The following is a 19,695-nucleotide window of genomic DNA, read 5'->3' on the forward strand; positions in this document are numbered from 1 at the left end:
GAACACTTAGTGTCTAGATCTGACTTAAATCTTTTCAAAAAAGCTTTAGCAGGGTAACACTTGTGTAATAATTTAAATGAAATTTCTCTAATCTTGTTAGTTATTATATATTTCAAAGGCAGAGTCCATACTTTTTTCCAATCAATAATCAAATAAATTCATCCAATACGAAGCCATATGGAATTGTTACAAGCTCTTTTTGAAAGAGTGATCTAATTCTAATATTAAGTGATGATTTATTTGACAGAAAACAATTTTCCTATTGGGTGTTCAAATGGGTCTAACTGAGGAAAAGTGTCAGATAATCTAACAGAGTCCTTTAGAAGCATAACAACTCCGTTAGGAATCACGTCCATTACAATGGAAAATTCCTTGGGAGTTACTGGGAAATTGAATTTACATAAAAACTCTTCATAATTTAAAATAAATCCTTCAGAATTCAGTAACTGGGGAACGTCTCGGTTACGGATGTAACCCTTGTTCCCTGAGTAGAACGGAGACGTTACGTCAGAAGTGACGGAGAATGGGGGTTTCGCCTAGAAAGCCAATCCTCTTCGAGTATTAAAAAACGAGCCAATGGCAAAGAAATGCCATGGGTCTGCGGAATTTGCATAGCGTATCTCCGCCCCACCCCGTGAGTATAAAAGGAGGAAGCGGACGCCACCGCAGTATGTCTTCGCTGAGGAGCCGAGACTGAACTCAGGCGTCTACTTAATCAGGAACTTAATCTCGACTGATTGCAGAGGCTCAAAGGGAGGCCTCTGCAGGGCGCTTAAGACCACTGAGAGGTCCCAAGAGGGAACGAGAGGAGGGCGAGGAGGATTCAGTCTCCTTGCTCCTCTCAGGAACCTGATGATCAGGTCGTGCTTCCCCAGAGACTTACCTTCAACTGCTTCGTGATATGCAGCAATAGCAGCCACAGACACCTTCAGGGTGGAGGGAGACAGCCTTCGCTCCAACCCATCTTGCAGGAAGGAAAGCACGACACGGATCGAGCATCTCCGGGGGTCTTCTCGGCGAGAAGAACACCAGTTGACAAAGAGGTTCCACTTCAACGCATAGACGTGTCTCGTGGATGACGCTCTAGCGGAAGTGATAGTAGCCGCCACCACAGGGTGCCCCGTCCCTGAGGTCCTTCCTCAGAGGAATTGACCAAGGAGGTGCTGTCGCAAGGAGTATCAGTTCAGAGAACCAGGTCTTGGTGGGCCAGTATGGGGCGACCAAAATGATCTGCTCCTCATCCTCCTTGATCTTGCACAGGGTACGTGTGAGAAGGCTCACTGGGGGAAACGCATATTTGCGTGGGCCCCGCGGCCAGCTGTGCGCCAGTGCGTCTGTGCCAAGCATGCCCTCGGTCAGAGAGTAATACAGGGCGCAATGGGATGAGTCATGGGAGGCAAACAGATCTATCTGTGCGTCCCCGAACTGATCCCAAATCAGCTGGACCGACTGGGGATGGAGTCGCCATTCGCCAGAGACTCGACGGAGCCGTGACAGCTCGTCGGCTGCACAGTTCCGAACTCCTGGAATGTGGATAGCACGAAGGGACCTCAGGTGCTTCTGACTCCATAAGATGAGGTGGCGTGCGAGTTGCGACATACGGCGAGAGCGTAGACCCCCTGGTGGTTGATGTACGCTACTGTCGTAGTATTGTCTGAACGGACTAGTACGTGTTGACCCTTGAGCAACGCCCGGAAGCAGTGCAGGGCAAGGCGTACTGCCAGCAACTCGAGGCAATTGACGTGCATGAGGCGCTGGGGTCCTGTCCAGGAGCCCGTGGCTGCATGCCCATTGCACATGGCGCCCCAACCCGTGGCAGAGGCATCTGTGGAGACAACAACATGCCTGGAAACTTATTCTAGGGGAACACCGGCCCGTAGAAAGCTGAGGTTCCGCCACGGGGTGAAGGTCTGACGGCAGGTCGGAGTCACTGGAACTCTGAGCGTACCGTGATGCCATGCCCACCTCGGGACTCGATCGCGAAGCCACAGCTTAAGCGGTCTCATATAAAGCAATCCGAGTGGTGTTGATGCGGCTGCAGATGCCATATGCCCCAGGAGCTTCTGAAAAAGTTTCAGTGGGACCGCATTCTTGCCCTCGAACTGTCGAAGACAAGTCAGCAGTGAGTGTGCGCGCTCGCTCGTAAGCTGCACGGACATGGCGACTGAGTCTATCTCCATACCGAGAAAAAAGATCCTCTGCACGGGGCAAAGTTTGCTCTTCTCCCAGTTGACCCGAAGGCCCAGACGGGCTAGGTGCCGGAGCACAAGGTCTCTGTGTTCGCAGACCTGATCTCAAGAGTGTGCTAGGATCAGCCAGTCTTCGAGATAGTTCAGGACGCGAACCCCTTGTTCGCGAAGGGGAACAAGGGCTGCCTCGACAATCTTCGTAAAGACGCGAGGAGACAGAGCCAACCCGAATGGGAGAACCGCGTACTGATATGCCTGCCCCTCGAAAGCAAACCGAAGAAATGGTCTGTGTCGAGGTAAAATGGAGACATGAAAGTAGGCGTCCTTCAGGTCTATCGCTGCAAACCAATCCTGGGGCCGCACACATTTGAAAATGCGTTTGCCCGTGAGCATCTTGAACGGCAGCCGGTGAAGGGTGCGGTTCATAACGCGCAGGTCCAGAATTGATCGTAACCCACCGGTTTTCTTGGGGACAATAAAGTAGGGGCTGTAAAACCCTGACTTCATCTCGGCTGGAGGGACGGCCTCGACTGCACCCTTCGCCACCAGGGTGGCAACCTCCGCTCTCATGATCGGGGCATTGCCACAGACCACCGTAAAGCAGACTCCCCTGAAGCGGGGAGGAAACCGTGCGAACTGAATCGCATAGCCGAGCCTGATAGCTCGGGCGACCCAACGGGACAGACTGGGGAGCTCTAACCAGCCCCCAAAACTGATCCAATGGAATCATCCGAGCCACAGGCGTCCCCCCGGAGGGGCAGCGGGGCGGAGAGATCGGCACAGGCGAGGGTGGCATAGCGACCCTGACAGAGGAGACCAGGGAAGGACCAGCGTTCCACGGGGGTCTGCTCTGCCAGGGGTCTGGCGATAGAGGATGATGAGAGTGTTGTGGTCCGGAGACGGCACGCACTGTCATCCGCGCCCTCAGAGACAGAGGAGGATGAGAGTGGCGAGGCACGGGGGCGTCGCACACTGCCATCCAGCTCTGTGTGCTCAGGGATGGAATGCAGCTCTTTGGAGAAAAGATTCTCCCCCAGCCCTCCACCGGGGGAAAGAGTGGGCCTGCAACCACTCCCTGAAACAACTGCAAGCCATATCTGAGCTGCCCGTAACGGGAGCGCCGCATAGCCTGGCGTACAGCGGGGCTGCAGGGCTGGTACGGGCAGGGGCGCCTCCCTGCGACCACCTCCACGGCACGGTGCTGCTGGGGCCGGGCGGGAGGGGGCGGAAGTCGCAGGAGTGCGCATTCAGCGGCAAGCGGACTAAGGCGTCTGAGCCAGCGGCTGGTTGGCAGCAGAAGCCGCAGGGTCAGACAAAAGCCACAGTCCACTTCTGGGCGGACGAGAACTGTTGAGCAGAGTTCACGACCGCGCTGCCGAAAAGGCCAGCCTGGGATATGGGGAAGTTGAGGAAACTGGTTCACTCAGCCTCACGCACATCAACCAGGTTAAGCCAAAAATGTCTGACCACACATGTGGACATCAACTGACTCAGGGAGCATGCGGTCACCTTCGTCACTCGTAGAGCAAGGTTGGTGACGGCAGGCAGCTCAAGGATGAGCCCTGAATCAGCCCTATCCTCGTGCATGTCACTGAACACCCATTAGGATGACAATAACATACAGTGAGGTGGCAGTCTGCCCCGCAGCTCTACAGGTCCCCGCCACCGGAGTAGACAAGAACCCACAGGCATTGGAGGGGTGCTTAGGGTTGCCACGCCAGGTGGAGGCGCTGTGGGGACACATAAGTGTTGCCACAGAACACTCCATAGGGGGGAACCCCAGTGTACCCTAGACTGCGGCCTCTACGAGGGCAGGGAAGGCGGAAGAGGCCGCTGAGTGATCGTGAAAAGTCAAAGGAGACTTCCACGATCTCACGGCCTCTTCATGCACATCCGGGAAGAAAGGATTTGGGTTCACCACCCCCAAAAACCAATCATCAGCCTTAAGTGCTCGGGATATGGCAGAATTTTCCACACAAACCCGACACTCGTGGCAGCCCGGGACAGCATAGCTGTGAACCCTGAATCAAACTCACTATACTAGCACATCCGAGGACAGCAGCACAGATGAGCCATCCCCAGAGGACTCCAGCTCACCTTGTGATGCGGCGATAAACATGATTTCATCAGCTGGGGGACCAAATGAGACAACGGGCCCGCGGGCGGGCCCCGCCCACTTACTCTGGACCACGTGGGTTGCAACGTGAAAGACGGGGCGTGGACTGAGGAATTTTCGTCGGTTAGTTTCAGACCTGACGTCTTTTGGTCACCCTGGCCACTAGCCGAAGTATTAGCTCAAGTGGAGAAAATAGTTTGGGTAGTGGATGAGGGGACTCTCACTCTATTGAGCTCACGGAGTCTCAACCGTATACATTGCGATGATCACGTCCCCACTGAGAGAATGTGACACACCCACGAGCGCTGTCTGAGCGTGATCAAAGCCTGAGCGTCAAACAGCGCTCGCGCCCATCAGCTGACTCTATCAGAATACTGCACTCAGGAATACACGGGCAAATCGTCTTTAAAAAGACGCGTCTTTAAAAAGACGTGCCGCATGCACACTCTTTCAGTGAGAGGAGAAAACTCCGCGGATGTTGAAGCGACCAGGGAGAGACACACACACTGGCAGACCACTGCTCAGATCGCAGGCAATGTGAAACTCGCTGGGTACCGCCGTCACACCAACACCAGAGAGTTCGCTCGTCTCGAAGAGGTGAGTCACAATAATAAACTCAGATTGTGTGGCTTGTGGAGTGAAGAAGTTCTCTTGGCTCCGAAGCGAAAACATACTGCGGTGGCATCCGCTTCCTCCTTTTATACTCACGGGGTGAGGCGGAGATACGCTATGCAAATTCCGCAGACCCATGGCATTTCTTTGCCATTGGCTCGTTTTTAATACTCGAAGAGGATTGGCTTTCTAGGCGAAACCCCCATTCTCCGTCACTTCTGACATAACTCGAAGTGACTACGAAAGGGAACAGTCAACACATTTTTCTCAAACCAATTACTAAAAAACAAAGATTTCTTCTTATATACAATATTTTGATTGTTCCAAATGAAGTTACTGTGAGGGGAAAAATTGTGTTTAAAGATTAAAGACCATGCAAGTAATGCTTGCCTATGGTATTGCTATGGCTTGGCTGATATCCCCTTCGCAATTAAGTACTTCACTTGATCTTCCATAATAGATAGGAGGGGACAACTGCGTTTAGCTGATCTTGATAAATGCTTATTGTCACTCATATAAACACAACAGTTTTTCTCCGCAATCACACGTCTGCGCTTTGTTTCACGGCGGACCGAAAATAAACACGACATTGACGCCCCCGGGAAATCCGATAAAATTCAACCAATCAGATGATGACTTCGACATTCTTGAAGTGTTTCCAGTTAAGTTTACCATATGCATCAGATGTTTAGCCAACGTTCCGTGAGCGTGACGTCTGAGGCTGAGACTACCTCAGAGATAACTGCAGCTGGAGAATTGAGATGTATAGATTCCGCTGTCGCGTCGTTTGTAAAATAAATCGACAGTGCATTCATTTTAATAGACAAACAGAGAACTGCAATCAAGGCATTTGTTGATCGGAAAGATATTTTTGGCGTCCTTCCTACATGATTCGGGAAAAGTGTAACTTATCAGCTGGCTCTGACGGTCGTTAAGAAGATGGGACGTAATGAAAAGCCTGTGGTCGTTGTGGTTTCTCCTTTGGTGGCACTCATGGAGAAGTAAGTAAAAGAAGTAACACTCGTTATTTAACTTCTAAAATAAATAAAGTAGGCTACGTTCTGTATTTGAAAACTGAGCTATGCAAAGGAGTTGACTCATGCATTGCTCTGATTTGTAGTTGTAGGTGGTTGTAGTTGTAGGTTGTAGGTTGTAGGTTGTAGTTGTAGTCCTCTGGTTGTAGGTCTACCGACTATCCAATTGAGTGCAGAGGGTTTTTTTTTCCTGGTTCGGTTACGACACGCCTCATAATCAAAGCCCAATGGAGGAGTTTCAGACTCATATTCTTTCTTGAATATGAGTATGACGAAGTCAGGCTAGGCTTTTACTATAACAGGGTCAAAATTCAAGGTACATCTGTTAACTTGAACTTTAGTGATCACAATGCCTAAATAAGTAACTACAGATTTAACTGGAATATTATAAAAGGAGGGTGTTGTGCAATCTTTAATAGACACTCACATTTACTTAAGTTTAGATTAAGTCCTGAAGCTTTAGAGAATAGATTTATACAATTAATAAATCTCGTCCCTCCGGATTCCCTGTGGTCCCTCGTCGTCCTTCCCTCACCTCCGGACTTCCATCCTCCGCCTCGTCATGTCACCCCCCGGTTCAGTCGGACACTCCCTCCAGTCACCCGTCAGCTCTCACTCCCTCTGTCCTCACCGTGTCCCTCTGTGCCCCTGTTGTCACCTTGGTCACCTGAGCATGTGTTCTCACCATGGTCCCTTGGTCCCTCGTCAGCACCCTGTCTCGTTGGTCCCTCAGCTGCACCCTGGGAACTTTGTAAGTGTACAGACAGTTTAATAAGAAGATACTTTATGAAGACAGTTCACTTCGTGTATACAGACAGGAGCCATTTTAAAAAATAGTCTCGATAAGTTGATCCCCAAACGACGTGCTGAGTGATCTGAACTGTATGAAGTTCAGCGAACTTCTGAACTGTATTAACCGCGTTCGGAGATCGACTTATCTGTTATGAGGTGGGAGGACAGACGAACCCAAAAGCAGACTGATTGCTCAACACAGAATTTATTCAAGACAAAACAGAAAATAAAACCCACGAGGGGGCAAAACAAGACTGGGTAGCAAACACTAGACTTAGACTGAGGTCAAGACAGGAACAATACTAAGACGCGAACAGACTCTAGATTAACAGTTAACTCAAGGAATTACTCACTGCAAACTTCACACAACATCAAACAGATCTCACAGTAGGTTTCACAATGAACCGACACAGGACACCAAACACAAGGGGATTATAAAGGGGAACACTAATGACCAGGACAGGTGAAACTGACAAGACAATAATCACAAGACGAGGATAACAAGGGGGCGGGGTAACGTAACGAGACAACACAAGCACATGGCCCAAACTGGCCATGCGCTTGCACACAAAACATGATTCTGTCATGGTTCATTGTTCGCCGGAGTTCTCCTTTAACTGTGGGGTCCCTCAGGGATCAATTCTTGGTCCCATTCTATTTGCGATTTACCTTCTTCCATTGGGACTAATTTTTAAAAAACATGGCCTCTCCTATCATTTTTATGCTGATGACTTCCAATTTTACTTGCCAATCAGTAAGCATGAAGGCAGCTCCCTAATACTTCTATTTGACTGTTTAAACGATGTCAAAGCGTGGTTAGCACAAAATGTTTTAAAATTAAATGAGAGTAAAACCGAGATCATGCTTTTTGGCCCCACAAACCCCATGATAGATTTTGGCAGCCTAAATGACTTTGTGCATCCTGTTATTACTAAACTGGGGGTTAAAATTGACAGTGATTTTAAATTTGATAAACAAATAAATGCAGTTGTGAAATCTTGTTTTTATCATCTTCGTCTTTTAGCTAAAGTAAAACCGTTTTTGTCTTTTAACAGTTTTGAACAAGCTATACATGCTTTTGTTTCCTCTCGACTAGACTACTGTAATGCACTCTATACCGGTATAAATCAAAACGCACTTTCACGCTTACAGTTAGTTCAAAATTCTGCAGCACGACTTTTAACAATAACTAAAAAGCGCACACACACAACTCCAATTCTCGCCTCATTGCACTGGCTTCCTGTTCGTTTTAGGATTGATTTTAAGATCTTATTGTTTGTTTTTAAAGCTGTAAATGGAGTGGCCCCAACATATATTGCGGACCTCATTCAAATTTATGCTCCAGCTAGGTCACTGAGGTCGGAGAACCAGTTCCAGCTCGCTGTTCCTAAGACAAGACTCAAAACTTGAGGGGACAGGGCTTTTTCTGTGGTGGGACCAAAACTTTGGAACGCTTTGCCCCTCCATGTTCGAAATGCCTCGACGGTTGAGAGTTTTAAGTCTCGTCTAAAGACACATTTTTATTCCTTGGCTTAATCTGGCTTAATCTTGGCTTAAATCCTTGGCTTGGGTGTTTGTAGCTCCGGAGAATTTCTTCACTAATCCTTGATTTTCTTCTTTACCACTTATTTATAAACAAGCACTTTCTATTTTTATATTATGTGAACTTATCCTCGATACTATTCCTTATAAAAAACAATTGGATTGCTTTGATATCGCTACTTATATCCAACCTTCCGAATCCCAGCTACTAGCCTTTAGCCCGCTAGCATTCCACGCGTGCCCTCTCGCCTATTGACCGTCCCATTTTACACCCGTTTCACTGAATCCTGGTTATTTCCGGCATTTCAGTCCTAAATTAGTAGTGATAGTTGTAGTATCACTACTAATTTACTGTTCATCTGTTATAATGGCGAACGAATCAGATGCGTGTCTAACATTACCTCTAAGTGCAGGTGAAGACACGTTCGAGCTCTTCACGGTGAAGCAGGAGCTGGAATACGTTGAGAAACAGATCCGCGGTCTGCTGGTGAAGCAAGCCGAGCTGTTGTATCGGCGCTTAACGCTTGAAGCATCACACGCCGACGCTCACAAATCAGTGGCTAGCAACGTTAACTCTTTGACTCCGACTTCGTCTACTCCGTATGTTACTCTGCCCAAGAGGACGCGATCATCTCGGGCATCATTCACTCCGGCACCGAAACAACAACATGGACCATGGATCACACAGCGGAAGACACGAGCCAAGACCAGAGCTGCCTCTCCCCCCCTCCCGGTCTTCGAGATCTCCACCTGGAACCGCTTCTCCCCTCTTCGCGAGCCGGAACGCGACGACGCCGTGATCATCGGCACATCCATGGTTCTCCATGTCCGCGCTAATTCGGATAAAGGTAAGGTGCGTACTCACTGCTTTCCTGGTGCTCGTGTTCTTGATGTCGCTGCACAGGTTCCCGAGATACTGAACGGTGACGAGAGCGTCGGAGCTGTTGTGCTGCACGCGGGAGCGAACGACATTAGGCTGCGGCAGACGGAGGTTCTGAAGAAGGACTACAGGCGCCTGATCGAGATGGTACGCGGCACAGCGCCTAAAGCAACGGTCATCGTGTCTGGACCGCTTCCCACGTACAGACAAGGACAGGAAAGGTTCAGTAGACTATTTGCATTAAATGAATGGTTAATGTCATTGTGTAATGAACAGAGGCTGCTCTTTGTAAATAACTGGCATCTGTTTTGGGAGAGACCCAGGCTGTACAGTGCAGATGGACTCCATCCCAGCCGAATCGGAGCAGCTGTGCTGTCGGACAACATCTCCAAGACGTTACGCACCAGATGACTAATAAGTCAAAGTCCAAATCACAGCCTTTGCGGTCCAAACTTAACTAATATGCATAGTGTGGAACACTATATAGAAACTGTGTCTATTCCTCGTTTAGTGAAGCCAAACAATAAATCTAGTGCAGGATCCAGCAAAAATCTTATTGTAATTAAACCAGAAAATCGAAATATCAGTGAACAAAAACAATTTCTAAAGCTAGGTCTTCTAAACATTAGATTGCTCACACCTAAGGCGGTTATTGTAAATGAAATGGTCACATATAATAACTTTGATGTTCTGTGCCTTACTGAAACCTGGCTTAAACCAAATGAGTATTTCGGTGTAAACGAATCTACTCCGCCAGGATACTGTTATAAACATGATTTGTGTTGTAGCGGCGGTGTTGCAACAATCTATAAAGATATTTGTAATATTACTCAGAAAACAGGTCACAGCTTTAATTCATTTGAAGTACTTGTGCTAAATGTTACGCTCTTAGATGTAAGAAGGAAATCCATATTATCTCTAGCCCTGGCTACTGTACATAGACCTCCAGGGCCATATGCTGAATTCCTAAAAGAGTTCGCAGACTTTCTCTCGGATCTATTGGTGAATGTCGATAAAGCAATAATTGCTGGAGATTTTAACATACACGTAGATAATACAAATGATGCTTTAGGGGCTGCGTTTACAGACTTATTAAACTCCTTTGGGGTCAAACAAAACGTCAGTGGTCCCACTCATCGTCTAAATCATACACTAGATTTAATTATATCATATGGAACCATTCCAACTGATATAGATATTATACCGCAAAGCGATGATGTCACTGAACATTACATGGTGACTTGCATAATACGTACTGCTGAAATATGTCATGTTGCGCCACGTTATAGACCAGGCAGAACAATCCTTCCAACCACTAGATGGATTCTCAAATAGCTTACCTGATCTATCTAAGCTGCTTAGTGAACCCAAACAAACAGATGAGTTAGAGGAAATGACTAGCAGTTTAAGCATCATTTTTACTAGTACATTAGACATTGTTGCACCAATTAGATTAAAAAAGGTTAGAGAGAAAACTAAAGCACCATGGTACAACAGTGCTACGCATGCTATCAAGAGAGAAACTCGCAACTTAGAGCGTAAATGGAAACAAACTAATTTAGAGGTCTTTAGAATCGCGTGGAAAGACAGCATGTCACGTTATAAAAAGACACTAAAAACAGCCAGGGCTGAGCATCTCCGCAAACTAATCGAAAATAACCAAAATAATCCAAGGTTTTTATTTAACACCGTGGCTAGACTAACAAATAAACAGACCATCACCAGAGCAAAATATACCGTTACAGTTTAGTAGTAATGATTTTATGAATTACTTCAATGAGAAAATAGAAAGCATCCGAAACACAATTATAAATGTACAATCCGCTATGGTGTCTTCTGATTCAACTTCAATTATGGCCCCTCTAGAACAACTACACCGCTTTACAACGATAGGACAGGAGGAGCTAAATAAACTTATCATTGCATCTAAACCAACAACATGTTTATTAGATCCAATACCCACTAAACTACTGAAAGAACTATTACCTGTAGTGGAGAGCCTCTCCTCAATATTATTAACTCGTCTTTATCTTTAGGTCATGTTCCAAAAATATTCAAGCTGGCAGTAATAAAACCTCTTATTAAGAAACCGCAATTAGATCCAAATAACTTGGCAAATTACAGACCCATTTCAAATCTTCCATTTATGTCTAAAATACTAGAAAAAGTAGTGTCCGCTCAATTGTGCTCTTTTTTTGCAAGAAAATGATATCTATTAAAAATTCCAGTCAGGATTCAGACCGTATCATAGTACAGAAACTGTGCTAGTTAAAATTACAAATGATTTACTTTTAGCTTCTGACCAAGGCTGTATCTCAATACTAGTCCTACTTGATCTTAGCGCTGCGTTCGACACTATAGATCATAAAATACTCTTGGATCGACTACAAAACTACACTGGTGTCCAGGGACAGGAATTAAGCTGGTTTAGATCGAACTTATCGGACCATTATCATTTTGTCTGTTTAAATGGGAAAAAATCAAAGATAACGTCAGTAGACTATGGAGTACCGCAATCTGCTATTCTCAATATATATGCTGCCACTTGGTAATATTATAAGAAAACATGGAATTAATTTCCACTGTTACGCTGACGACACTCAATTATATATTTCATCACGACCAGATGAAAACACTAACTCATCTAAAATGACAGAGTGTTTCAAAGGGTAACACTTTAAAATAATGGTCCGTAGTTAACAAGTTGCTATGCAGGAAGTAATAGGTAGTACTGCATTAACACCGAACTTAATACTATTAACTAATATGGAAGCAATATTAACTAAGCATTAAGTAATAGGTAATTTAGTACAAAGGTAGTTCCTTGGTAGGTATTTGATTGTTACTAAAGAATATATCCTCATTGAGAACTACTTGTGAACTAAGAAATAATAACCAATTAATTACTAATCACAAAAGTAACATGTCTAAAAAGTGAACAATTGTGGGGGTTTTATACTCTTAACATTGTCATAACATTTCAGAAGCATGTGCCTCAAATGGGTTCTTTGTGGAAACCAGTTTATGAAGTTTATATATCCTCCCAAATACATTAGCTAGGTTGAGATTGTGACCACTACTCTTGCCAGGATGGACGCATGTTCTCTGTTTATTATGAGCTCTATTGAATGTCACATATATCTCAGACTCCAAAGACCTATAACTTTATGTTACAGTAGCTGTCTGAGGAGGACTTCTCTTTAGGACATGAATATAAACAAACATTGATGTTCACTTGTCAAAAACAATTAGCATCTTTAATGAAGAAATTGGCTGCATTTATGGGTAACACTTTAGAATACGGTTCCTTCGTTAATGAATAACTACACAAGAACTAATGAGTAACACAATATTAACAATCTAGTAACTATTATTAACTAACAAGAAACTCTGATTAACGAACTAGTAAGTAATAGCGCACAGACGAAAGTGGTAGTTCACTATTAAGTAATCAATAACTACTATTACTATTTTTTTAATACTTCCCAGAGAACTACTGAAAAAGTTTATTAACAATCTAGTAACTACTATTAACTAAAATAAATTCTTATTAACGAATTAGTAAGTAATAGCTCACAGATGAAAGTGTTACTAGATACTTCTGTGGGAATTACTAATTATTTGGATCCGTATTAAAGTGAAGATCATTGGAACTAACTAGTAATTACTCAAGTGTTACTACATGATCTAGTCATGATTTGTGCAACCGTTTGAGATTTTTGGTGAACTTTAGTATACTTTTAGAAAATGTCTTTAGTAACACTTGAGTAATTACTAGTTCGTTCCAATGATCTTCACTTTATAATACGAATCCAAATAATTAGTAATTCCCACAGAAGTATCTAGTAACACTTTCATCTGTGAGCTATTACTTACTAATTCGTTAATAAGAATTTATTTTAGTTAATAGTAGTTACTAGATTGTTAATAAACTTTTTCAGTAGTTCTCTGGGAAGTATTATAAAAATAGTAGTTATTGATTAGTTAATAGTGAACTACCACTTTCGTCTGTGCGCTATTACTTACTAGTTCATTAATCAGAGTTTCTTGTTAGTTAATAATAGTTACTAGATTGTTAATATTGTGTTACTCATTAGTTCTTGTGCAGTTATTCATTAACGAAGGAACCGTATTCTAAAGTCTTACCAAACAGTTCACATGGCTTGGGTGATTTATTTGTTTCTGACATCCATGTTAGAAGAAGTGTTGTGACAAGTGCTGTTGATTGACACTATGAAATCTAGTGGATTTTGTTTGGCATAATATACCTCAACCAGATTATAGAGATGGCTCAATTACTTCTCAATTAAATATAGTGACTCAAAATGTGCTCAACTGTTTGGTTGAGAAGTCAGTTAAGGGTTAAAAAATGTATTTATAAGTTTATAAATGTCACAGTATGTAGTCTAGAAAGAAATGTATGTACATTTATAGAATAACAAATTTCTACATTAAACACAACTACACGCCATCGCATTCGCAACTCTCCTATGATTTAAAGTGACACTTTCTTCCCACTGGAGCCATTTCAAAATGACGGCTGCTTGAAATCAGCGTATAGGCCTACTGAACATGATACAAAACAAAATTATTCAAGAATGATAGATATAGAGAGCTATGCTGACATTAGACTAGTGCAGTCCTTCATCTGAGCTGTTAGTGTAAAGAATGCAATTCTACAGTATCTATCTTTCTAGCTATTGTTGTGTTAACTGTAACTCAGCTCAAGACAAAAGGACTCATAAAAACAGAATCAAAGGTAGCTTGTGAATGGAATTTTATTATTATTGTGGACTAGCCTATAAACATATGCTATGGAATAGCTTATTCTGGGTAATACACATACAAATAAACATTTATTTTTTTATGATCCTTCGGGGAAAAAAAAAAAAAAACATTTGGCAGATTCTGCAAAGGGTTTAACCCTGACCACAACTACTATTCAGAACTTTAATTGAAAATGGAGGGAGGTAACTGGAATGACGTTTTTTTTATTATTATTATTATTTTTTTTTTTTTTAACTCATGTGTGCTCTTAATAAAATTCTCATTTAGACCCTGGACAAAACTTACGACCCACTCACTCACTCACACACACGCACACTCACTGCTATGGACTCACTGACCCATGTGCAAACCTTAAAGGTGCCATCTGTAAAAATTGAGGTTAAAATATCCCAAAAATGAGCTACACGCATCAAAAGATTGAGAAGAAATAAGGTTGATGATGTCATTAAAAAACTGACACGTTATAGTGCTGACGAGATATTAATCTGAATTAGCATGCTAAATTACTAGCCCCGGCCCGGCAGGTGTCGTAATACCAGTTTCGACCATGGGAGGCGGTATGCGGGCGGGCAACGTTAGCACCAGCCAAACTGCAGTACACGAGTGAGTCGCGCTCGCGCCAGCTTGTGTTTACTTGAACCTGACGTCAGTCGTGTGGAAAATACAGCCCACTACTACATTTCAGTTCAGGGAAGAGTTAAAAAACAATAATTGGTCGATATTATGCATGAGGAATACATTTTGGTAAGTTGTAGCATACTTTATCTTTTAACAGTGTTCGTGTTCTTTTACCATTAGCTAGTAGAGATGATCGGTTCACGTGTGCTAGGGATCTGTCGTGTAAAGCGCCAATACTGTATTTATTGTTTGAATTGCATAATAAAATGAACAGAATCTGAGAGCTGAGATCGGTCTCCGTGTCCTTTTCTGTGCATGACAAAATTGATGTGTGGCGTGAGAGTGTGTGAAAAGTGTTGTGAGAGTTGGCAGCTCTGAAAGACGCTAGCGTGGTCCACATCAGGGAATGCTGTCTGTCAAATTAATTCAAACTAATGATAAAAAATGTAATATGAACAAATCGAATATCATAAAACTAGAAATAATAGCCTGGGCTTTAATTTTCCCATATCGTCGAAATGCACCGACTTGTCTATGAGACGGCCCTTATAATTTAGTATTGAGATGTTGTTCATTTAGTCTCTAATCTCTGAAAATCTCCAAATGCTCCACGTGAAACTGCGGTCTTCCAACCTTTTACTATCGTGTCAATTGATTTGATTAATATGCACGAGGGAGACAGAGCAACACAGCACTCGCCCATATTGTTTGAAGACATGAGAGAGCGCGTGGCCGTGGAGGTATTTCTGGAGGTATACTGCCCCCATCTGGTATGGAACATGTTGTATGATTTGATTTTAAATCCCAGAGGGCACCTTTAAGTGTCTATTATTCACTGTGCTCTCTGAACAGCCTAAGGGAGATGATATAAGCCAGTTTACAGGCACCAACTTTCTCTTTAGATTTTCAAAAATGTGTTTTTGTCCTGTTACATGAAACAAACATCTCTCCCAATTTGTTCATGCCTCTTTCCTTTTGCGTTGGATACAGAAATGCATTAATATGCTATAATATGTTAGCTAAACTTCAACATCAACATAAAATAACCTAACATAAAACTTAGTTTTAAAAGAAGTTTCAATCAATTACCAATGCCTTATTGTCTAATTTTGTATGATTTCTTATCATATTATACAATATATGATATTAGCCCCTTAATCGTTTTTAAATTATAATACATTTTACCAAATAAATAACTTAATTTGAACCTTTTCTACTGCATAGTGGAAGTAGAAAATATTACATTTTCTATCGTTTAAAAAAAATTGTTGTGTGTTACTAATGAAATGTTATTAGAGAACAAGTTGTTCTGTGCTTTAAAAATATGGAAAATATACATGTGTAAATAACAGAAAATAATCAATAATGGTTAATAATAAATAAAACAGCTAATATGTAAGTTTCTGTTGATCATTATATTGACATTATCTGAAGCTTATTTCTGTGAATGTTTGTTGTAAAGTAAATTGCATTTAAAGAGTTTTCAGGGCCATTTTGTACTCTATGGAAAGTCCCTTTTAGTATCTCTCAAGCACAGAAGCTCAAACCAGCTCAGTGTATTTTATTATGTCTTCGATGAAATCTGTTACATACCATTCCTGCAGATCAAAGTAAAGCATGTCTTCAGCTTAAGCTCTAACCGTATTTTTCAGTCTCTCTGATGTATGTATTTTGCAACCTAACAATGATTTAGTCTTTTCTATGTAGCAAGTAGTGCAATGTCATACTGTGCAGCCGTCTTTGGGGTAGGAAATAGACTGTTGGCTTGCATGGTTAGCTTGCAGAACTCCATTAAGCTTTTCCAGAGGCTGTCAGTCTGAGTACATATCATATTAACTGACAGGGTAACAGCCGCTGCCGCCACCAATGCCCTTGGAACATTGCATTTCTGAGTGTTAGAATCAGCAGTGCATCCACACAGAATGTCAGCTCTAACATTTACAATCTGTAGAATTCTGTGACTCTGCTGCAACATACATGGCTGGTAATCTTTTACTCACAGAAAATGGCATAGCAAGCTTTTATTGAACATGAATCAGTTGAATGTCAGCTAGGTCTTTTTAGGCCTTTTCCACACTGTTTTTGTTTGAAAATGCATCTTTTTCTCTCCCTTTTGGCTTTCCGTTCACATTAAAAACTGTTTTTGTCCTGCAAAAAATTGAGTTTTTTAAATATGCTTTCCCAAGTTTATGAATTTGAAAACACTGTTTGCTAATAACTGTAGCGTGGACTTTGAAAACGATGTGATGCATAATGAACAAATGAATGAATGATATGTATGTTTAAACTGCTATTGTGTCTGTTATGTTCTATTCACTTTCACACTGTCTAGAGATACAATTGTGCACTCTTTATATCACAGTCCTGATAAGATGACAGATAATGTACTTGCAATTGCTGCTGCAGTTTCGTTTTAGACCAAACATTTAATTGTGACTGAGTGTGACCCAGACCCATCGGTGAGTTGAGAGATATTTGATCAAATAGAATTATCCTGCCAGAAGAATACCATTACAACTTTATTATGTCTGTTCTCTCTGTATTATCTCAATGAGCTTTTATGAATGCACAATAAGGTGAACTCAGCATTTGACGTTTCAGTGTGGATGAGAAACATTTGGAAAACGGAGAGCGTTTTACAGTATATAATTAAAGGGTGATGTGGATGAGACAGGGTTCCATTATTATCTCACATCATTGGCTGAGCAGTACCAATCACGCAATATTAGAGATGGTAAAGAGCAGTGATTTTGAAGCAGGTAGGCTTAGCAAACTTCCAAGGGGGCCTTGAACTGCCTTAAATTATTTAAAATAAGACAAAACACACTTTAAAATGAGTCAAAAGACACACACAGACACACACACACACAAAACAGTTTGTTCTGGCTCTCGAATGTAATTGGCTGAGAGCACACGACACAAACGTGTTGTGTGCTTCGCACCCACTACGTCACCTCCCACCAAAGCGGGCGTGCCTGGGCCTATAAATAGAGCTCAATGAGCTGATATAATCTGGTTTTTCATCGCCGAAGCGAACCAGATCGTGTTGCAGGCACGGTAAAGATTAGTGATGTATGTCTCGAGACCGGTCTTGGTCTCGAGACCACTTTTACGTGGTCTCGTTCTTGTCACGGCCTTGACGGTCTTTGGTCTTGGTCTCGGACCTCTCAGCCTTGTCTATATCTCGCTGTCTCTGACCGACATAGTGGTCGTGGGATTTAGCAATATTACTACAATATCCACAACGATATCTGCAACAGGTGATGGGTTTTAACTTCATTTAGGAGATTTTGGGTAACTGCACAACTGACAGATGACTTTGAGCGCACCGCCAACGGTGTGTGTGTGTAACCATAGCAACAAAACAACCAACTTTTGGTTCCTGCACTTAAGCTTATAATTTTGTTTTTTTAAATATTTATGTATTTAAAAGTTGCAGAATGGATACATTTGTAGACTTCGAAATTGGCAGAGATAGACAGGCAATGCAAAACAAAATCTTACAAGTTATTGCTTAGCTTCAACAACACTAGTCTATTTTTTGGTCTCAGTCTTGGTCTCGACTTGGTCTGTCTTGGTCTTGTCTTCGTCTCGATACCCTCTGGTCTTGGTAGTGTCTTGGTCTTGGTTTAGGTGGTCTTGACTACAAGTCTAGTAAAGATACACAGTACTTATTCCCTCTTCTAGAGAGAACCGAGGTTATGTTAGTAACTGAGTACGTTCTCTAACGAGAGGTTCTCGTAAAGTGCATAATCACCAAGGACTCACAAAGAGTCTGAGAAGAGAGGCTAGAAGCGTCTTTCCCAATAAGTTAGAATCCTAAGGGTGCTAATCACATCAACAATGTTCCACACAGTCAGGGTGAAATTGTATTCAGATATCCTACAAGGTAATCCCGCTAGACCAAGCCCACGACGAGGCCATGCCTCTTGTGGAGTGCGCTCTAACACCTAAAGGACACTTCAAGTCTTTAGATTTGTTTTCCAGCGTTATGGCATCAACGCCACTCCCTTAGCACTTCTGCTGAACGAAACAAAGAGCTGCTCAGTCTGTCTGAAAACAGACGAGCAATACACATGCTCTTAATGCCCTCACTGAGCAAAGGAAGCTTGTGTCCTTTTCCTGGTTGTAAACCGGCAGGTCAGACACCCTGAATTAGGGCTGAACGATTAAACGCATTTGCGATAATATCGCGATAATGGTTAAACATGATTTTGCAACCGCAAAAACTGCGATTACACTGGTCACGTGACACGTGAGAGAAAAGCAGTCTGCAAGATCAAGCATCAACTTGGCACGCTACGCATATAGGACTGGCATACAGAAAAGAACAGTTTATTATTAATGTATGTGATATTGTGATATAGAGAATTTCAGAATCGAGTCTGAGCTTAGTTTTTAAACACAGATGCGTGATGACGCTGGTGATTTATGTAGGCCACCAATGACATGTTTTCCGAGCAGACCGAGACTTGGGTACCTTTTATTCGAGGACAAAAGCGCCTCAGCGCGTTGTTGACCGCCATAATTTCTAGACAGTTTATATGTAGGAGCTTCTCCAATTCTGACCACTGGCCAAAGAATGGTCTGGCCTCGAGCTGCGCCACCAGAAGAGGGCAGAAAAGGAACAGAGAAAGAAAGAAAGAGCCAGAATCATGACAGAGTCCTCAGAGTCACTATGGCTATACGTAGCTTGCAATGATGGCAGCCGCCGTCAGCGAGCGCAAGAGCTGCATGATCCTTACCCAGGAAGGAAAGCAGTGGCAGTGGCATGAAGTCGCGGAGATATCTGGAGAAGGCTGTGATGATCTGGCTGGATTAAGGGTGCAATGGTGATCGTGTGAATACAAGCTGAAAACGTAAACTGGAGGAGAAGTGAGTGAATTGTGGAGATCAATAGTGTCAAATTCTGCCTGTTGTCTGGATTACCCCTGCTGTTTGATTTACCTTGCTCTGTCTGCCCTGTTTGACCCCGCCTGTACGACCTTCCTTATTAAAAGTTGCAAATGGATTCTACTGAGTCTTCCAGTTCGTAACACATACTGTACTTATTAATAACTCTCATTTTACAAAAATAGCGTCTACAGAATAACATTAAAGACTTAAAACATTGGTAATTCTAGA

The sequence above is a fragment of the Pimephales promelas genome, chromosome 6, assembly GCF_988280905.1.
Source record: "Pimephales promelas chromosome 6, fPimPro1.hap1.1, whole genome shotgun sequence".
Taxonomy (NCBI): domain Eukaryota; kingdom Metazoa; phylum Chordata; class Actinopteri; order Cypriniformes; family Leuciscidae; genus Pimephales; species Pimephales promelas.